Genomic DNA, 7,685 nt, shown 5'->3' with positions numbered 1-7,685 from the left:
ATATTTACAGAGACCCAACAAATCCCACCATGAGCGAGCACTTGGCGACAGCGGCAAGGAAAAACCAACCAAAAAAAGCAGAACCAAACTCAGGGGGGGCGGCCATCCGCCGCTGCCGTTTGGCTGAGAGAGAGACATGATTCAAACATTAAATTAACTGTCACGTTTTCTGTCTAATGTACTGATTAAAGCTCATCTGATGCTGTTCTGGCATTTCCAGACCTTTCTGTCTCTGATCTTCCTCTTCCTGAGGAGTCATCCTCACCTCACTGCAGGCGATCTGCACTGACCCAACAAGCCTCTTCCTTTCCCTCCTCTCCTCCTCCTCCTCCTCCTCTCCCTCTCTCTCTCTGGTTTCATGCTCCTGTGCAGTCGAGGCTGTTGGCAGAATTGTAAAAACAGTCCAGTGACATTTAAGGAGAGGCATCGAGTCGCTCGCCTGTTCAGGAAGCTTTGAGCTCTGACTCACAGACAGAAACTAAAACTAAAACTACATATACGAGTTAATGACAAGAATAATAATTATAATAATAATAAGAGGAAGGTCTTTGAACACTGAATACAGAAAGGTGGAACTATAAAGGTTTACGGTGACTAAAGTCTCACATCGAGATATTATGTAAAAATGAAGAAGACAGATTTGAAGTCTGAAACCTAAAATAAAAAGTTTTTTTTTTTATTGGATCAGTGTGATAAAGACTTACTTTGGTGAATAGCCTACAGGTGTAGATTTGCATGTGGACAGTAGAGACGTGACTATAAACGTCAAGGTGCTGCTGAATTGTCCCCATCAGTATTTTTATTAACTCCTCACAGTGTTACAGGTAAGATCCATGCAGAGCTGCCAGGTTTGTGTGTTTTCTGCTGAAAGGGAGTTAATGTGATGACAAGTGACAGAGTGAGAAATAGAGGATACCTGACCTGATGATCTGTAACCTGCTGTACTACGCGTCTGACAGTCTGAACAGTGACGAATGAACAGTTAGTATTTATACTTTTAATGTTGCTACCATTAAAGAATTAAAAAACGTCTTCACTGGATAAGTTTACTGATATATTTACATTTCAGGTGTAGGTTGAGGGCTAATCTGTGATCACTGATCAGACATGTCATTTTATTAAACTACTTTATTACTGTTAGTGGAAATGCCCCTGAAGTGAATTAAGATGCCAGGTCCTTTTTTTTTTTTTTTTTTTTTTTTTTTACAAAAGAACTAGTGTCAGTGGGACATCATATATCGGACAACATATATCCCTGTGCAATAACCCTGTGACAAACATTCACTGCAACTGCAAATTTATCTCATTGTTTATGTAAATATTATCACTTCTTAAATCTACGCACGCTGTACATACTGTATATACTGTCATATCCACTTACCTTATATATATAAAGCAACCTGTTACATTAATCATATTTATTTCAGCACCATTTGCACTAATTGTCTTACTGTTTACAAATGCTACTGTTTTTGTTTTTTCTACTTTTAAAAAAAAAATATATATCTACATAGTAGCTTAATTTTTGTTTACCTTGTTGAGCTTGTTGTCCTTGTCAACATAAAGAAGGTAATTAATTAAAACAGTTACAAGAATCATTGAAAACATCAGATAATAAAATTGAATAAAAATAAAATAAAATCTCCAAGGGGAATATAAGACTGTAGTTTGAGGGCAGTTTGCAGTTCATTTAAAAAGGTGCATAGTACCTGAAACCAGTTCTGCCAACATTAGTGCGTACATGAGGGATATCTAAGATTCGGTAGTTACTGGTTCGTGTACTGTAGTTACTATTCAATTCAATTCATTTATATAACGCCAATTCATAACAGAAATTATCTCATTGCACACAGAGGGGAGGGGAGAGGGAGGCACAATGCAAATACCACCTAGAATTTTAAAATAGTAATAAAGTAATGGTAATGTTATATTAATATTAAAAAAGTAATAATAATAGAAATGACAGCTATAGGAGTAATAATGACAGCATCAGTAACAGAGCCAATAACAACAACTGTAGTAGCAGTTGTTGAGCAGGAACACGGGGGCAGCAGGAGGCCCACAACCACAGATCCAGACTCTGCAGGAACACGGGGGCAGCAGGTGGCCCACAACCACAGATCCAGACTCTGCAGGAACACGGGGGCAGCAGGCGGCCCACAACCACAGATCCAGACTCTGCAGGAACACGGGGGCAGCAGGTGGCCCACAACCACAGATCCAGACTCTGCAGGAACACGGGGGCAGCAGGCGGCCCACAACCACAGATCCAGACTCTGCAGCTCCGGAGGCAGAAATACCTGCTGAAAGCGACAGAAGGAGAGAGGAGAGACGAGAAAGCACAGAACTACGGGAGAGAGAAGATGTCGAGTTAGTAACATGCAGTAATGGGATAAACATGCATACAGACGGAGAGGGAGAGGAGGAGAGAGGAGAGAGGTGCATCATGGGAAGTCTCCCGGCAGTCTAGGCCTATAGCAGCAGAACTAAGGGATGGTTCAGGACTCACCCGAGCCAGCCCTAATTATATGCTTTATCACAGAGGAAAGTCTTAAGCTTACTCTTAAATGTGGAGCTGGTGTCTGCCTCCCGAACCCAAACTGGGACCTGGTTCCACAGGAGAGGAGCTTGATACCTGAAGGCTCTGGCTCCCGGTCTACTTTTGGAGACTCTAGGAACCACAAGTAACCCTGCATCCTGGGAGCGCAGTGATCTAGTCGGGTAATAAGGTATTATGAGCACTTTAAGATACGATGGTGCCTGACCGTTAAGAGCTTTGTAGGTGAGGAGAAGGATTTTAAACTCTATTCTGGATTTTACAGGGAGCCAGTGCAGAGAAGCTAATACTGGAGATATATGATCTCTTTTCCTAGTTCTTGTCAGTACACGTGCCGCAGCGATCTGGATCAACTGGAGAGTCTTAAGGGACTTATTCAGGCAGCCGGATAATAAGGAACTGCAATAGTCCAGCCTAAAAGTAACAAATGCATGCACTAGTTTTTCGGCATCATTTTGAGACAGGATGTGCCTGATTTTTGCAAAGTTGCGTAGGTGAAAGAAGGCAGTCCTTGAAGTTTGTTTCATGTGGGAGTTAAAGGATAAATCAATCAGATCAATAAATCTGATCAAAGATAATTCCGAGGTTCCTTACGGTGCTGCTGGAGGCCAGGGCAATGCCATCTAGAGTAACTACTGTATATATATATATATATATATATATATATATATATGTGTGTGTGTGTGTGTGTGTGTGTGTGTGTGTGTATACACAATGACAAAGTCTGTGTAGGGACGAGGTCGGGGTGGATGGATGGGTCATCCTGTTGGTTGTTTCCTGTCTGATGGACAGGTGAGTGTGAACATCATACTCTTCTGGATGCTTCACCTGAAATCCTCCACATCAGAGAATTAATTAGCCTGAAGGCGAAAGATAACCTCGTTTCTGCTGCCTGACAGACACACACACACTGAAACACACTGAAACACACACATCCACACTGAAACACACACACACACATCGAAACACACTGAAACACACACATCCACACTGAAACACACACACACACTGAAACACACACATCCACACTGAAACACACACACACATTCACACTGAAACACACTGAAACACACACATCCACACTGAAACACACACACATCCACACTGAAACACACACACACACACACACTGAAACACACACACATCCACACTGTAACACACTGAAACACACACATCCACACTGTAACACACTGAAACACACACATCCACACTGAAACACACACACACACACTGAAACACACACATCCACACTGAAACACACACACACATCCACACTGAAACACACACACACATCCACACTGAAACACACACACATCCACACTGAAACACACACACACATCCACACTGAAACACACAAACACACACACACACACACTGAAACACACACACATCCACACTGAAACACACACACATCCACACTGAAACACACACACACACATCGAAACACACTGAAACACACACACACACTGAAACACACACATCCACACTGAAACACACACACACATTCACACTGAAACACACTGAAACACACACATCCACACTGAAACACACACACATCCACACTGAAACACACACACACACACACACTGAAACACACACACATCCACACTGTAACACACTGAAACACACACATCCACACTGTAACACACTGAAACACACACATCCACACTGAAACACACACACACACACTGAAACACACACATCCACACTGAAACACACACACACATCCACACTGAAACACACACACACATCCACACTGAAACACACACACAGACACACTGAAACACACACACACATCCACACTGAAACACACACACACACACACACACACTGAAACACACACACATCCACACTGAAACACACACACATCCACACTGAAACACACACATCCACACTGAAACACACTGAAACACACACACACACACACACACACACACACATCCACACTGAAACGCACACACACACACACATCCACACTGAAACGCACACACACACACACATCCACACTAAAACACACTGAAACACACACACACACACACACACACACACATCCACACTGAAACACACACACATCCACACTGAAACACACACATCCACACTGAAACACACACACACACACACACACATCCACACTGAAACGCACACACACACACACATCCACACTAAAACACACTGAAACACACACACACACACACACACATCCACACTGAAACACACACACACACACATCCACACTGAAACACACTGAAACACACACACATCCACACTAAAACACACTGAAAACACACACACACACACACACACACACACATCCACACTGAAACACACACACATCCACACTGAAACACACACATCCACACTGAAACACACTGAAACACACACACACACACACACACACACATCCACACTGAAACGCACACACACACACACATCCACACTAAAACACACTGAAACACACACACACACACACACACACACACACACCCACTCTGAAACAAGCCCTTTTTACACAGAGATCCCGAAATACTGCCGGCTCCCCCATTTACAGACGTTGATCCGGGTGTTACTTCCTCTGCTCCCGGCTCAAAACTGGAACAACGATGCCCCCCCACTTCGTGTTTGTACCTTTTATACAGCCGCCTTAAATAAATGTGGCGACGTGAGGCGCTAATTGGGAAACATATCGTGTGATCAGGTTATTCAAAAGAAACAGGCATGTCTCTGTGTCCCATCATACACAGACAATAACTTGTGCTTCTCCATGTGTTTAGCACGCCACGTACACCCACCCGTCCGAGAATTAAATTCAAGAACAAGCGCGACAAATCCATGCAAATGTAGAGCTTAATCCACACCACAAAGTCTCATTTTCAGATTTATCAAAATTTGAACAGCATATGGGTGTTAAAATTCTAGTTTTTCATCATAATCACGGCACTAAAAAACTGGACCGGTACCAGCACGAGAGCCACCCCACCCAAAATAACTATGGCTCTAACTGTATGAGGAAAACTACTACAATTCCTTCTGCGTTAGATTTTGAAGATGCCAAAAAAGGTTATTTTCCACACCTATTCAACACTGCCGAGAATGCTAACTATGTAGGTGCGTACCCTGAGCCATACTTTTATGGATATGATAACATGTCAGATAAAGAAAGGTCTGATTTCATGCACTGGTACAATACAGTGCGTCATCGGGTGTTTGACTTTCAGTTTGAGCTGCGCTCATATGGAATCAACGATGTTGACTACACCACTGTCGCATCATGCTGCATGGCGGCGTTTAAAACACAATTCCTGCCCTCTGACACACTGGCATTGACATATGATAAACCAGCCAACACACGACCTTCTCTAATGCATTGTTGGGCCTGCCTCGCCTCACGACGTGTGAGGGACAAAGACCGGCCGACCTGGAAAAGCTGAAGCCTTCACTAAGAGGCTCGACTGAGAAACAAAGGACAGACAGTAGAATGGCGCCACGTTCCTACAGTTATTAACTCACACCCAGGTGTAAGACTGATGCGAGATCCCGGTGGAAGCCAACACGAGGTAAATGTAATGTATTTTTATAGTGCCTTTCTAGTGTTCTGACCACTCAAAGCGCTTCACACTACATATCACATTCACCCCATTTACACACATTTATACACTGATGGCCAACTGCTCATCAGAACAAAGAAACTGACTCAGACACACACACTCACACCGGTGGCACAGCCTTCGGGAGCAATTTGGGGTTCAGTGTCTTGCCCAAGGACATGTGAGCTGTTATGGATACAGCGTTGTTTTTAAGATTCTTCCCAGTTGTTGAATATAATTGATGATATTCCCTAATGGCATTACTCCTTGCAAAATTAGGTTGAAAAGGCTTGGAGGGGTGACATCATAATGATTAAATGTAAATGGATTATGTGCATAACTACCTATAAACGCCAGGTTTCTTTTCAGCACTGTAGCCAGGCTGACAGAGAGTCACAGCTCTACTGAGCCATGTATTCCTATAGCCCTCAGTAGCAACGACTTCATGAGCTTCTTTAATGATAAAGTTTTAACTATTAGAGACGAAATTCATCACGTCCTGCCATCAACCGGTACTGATTTATCTTCAAACACAGGAACCTTAGAAACAACTGTATACCTGATATATATTTTGACTGCTTTGCTCCTATCGACCTTCTTCAGCTGACTTCGACAATTAATTAATCTAAGCCATCAACCTGTCTCTTAGACCCCATTCCAACTAGGCTGCTTAAAGACGTTTTACCCTTAGCACTTCTTTACTGGATATGATCAATCTGTCTTTATTAACAGGCTATGTACCACAGTCCTTTAAAGTAGCTGTAATTAAACCGCTTCTTAAAAAGCCCACTCTTGATCCAGGGGTTTTAGCCAACTATAGACCTATATCTAACCTTCCCTTTCTCTCTAAGATCCTTGAGAAAGCAGTCGCCAATCAGTTGTGTGACTTTCTAAATAACAATAGTTTATTTGAGGATTTTCAGTCAGGGTTTAGAGTGCATCATAGCACAGAGACAGCACTGGTGAAAATTACAAATGACCTTTTAATTGCATCAGACAACGGACTTGTCTCTGTACTTGTCTTGTTAGATCTTAGTGCTGCGTTCGACACCATTGACCATCACATCCTATTACAGAGACTGGAACATGTAATTGGCATTAAAGGAGCCGCACTAAGCTGGTTTAAATCCTATCTATCAGATTGATCTCAGTTTGTACATGTTAACGGTGAGTCCTCCGTGCTCGCCAAAGTTAGTCACGGAGTTCCACAAGGTTCTGTGCTTGGACCGATTCTATTCACCTTATATATGCTTCCTCTAGGCAATATTATTAGGAAACACTCCATAAACTTTAATTGTTATGCAGATGATACCCAATTATATCTATCGATCAAGCCAGATGAAACTAACCAGTTAACTAAACTTCAAGCATGCCTTAAGGACATAAAGACCTGGATGACCTGCAATTTTCTGATGTTAAACTCAGACAAAACTGAAGTTATTGTACTTGGCCCCAAACACCTCTGAAACACGTTATCTAAATATCTAGATGGCATTGCCCTGGCCTCCAGCAGCACCGTAAGGAACCTCAGAGTTGTCTTTGAT

The sequence above is a fragment of the Siniperca chuatsi genome, linkage group LG6, assembly GCF_020085105.1.
Source record: "Siniperca chuatsi isolate FFG_IHB_CAS linkage group LG6, ASM2008510v1, whole genome shotgun sequence".
Taxonomy (NCBI): domain Eukaryota; kingdom Metazoa; phylum Chordata; class Actinopteri; order Centrarchiformes; family Sinipercidae; genus Siniperca; species Siniperca chuatsi.
Note: the sequence above shows the minus strand (reverse complement) of the source record.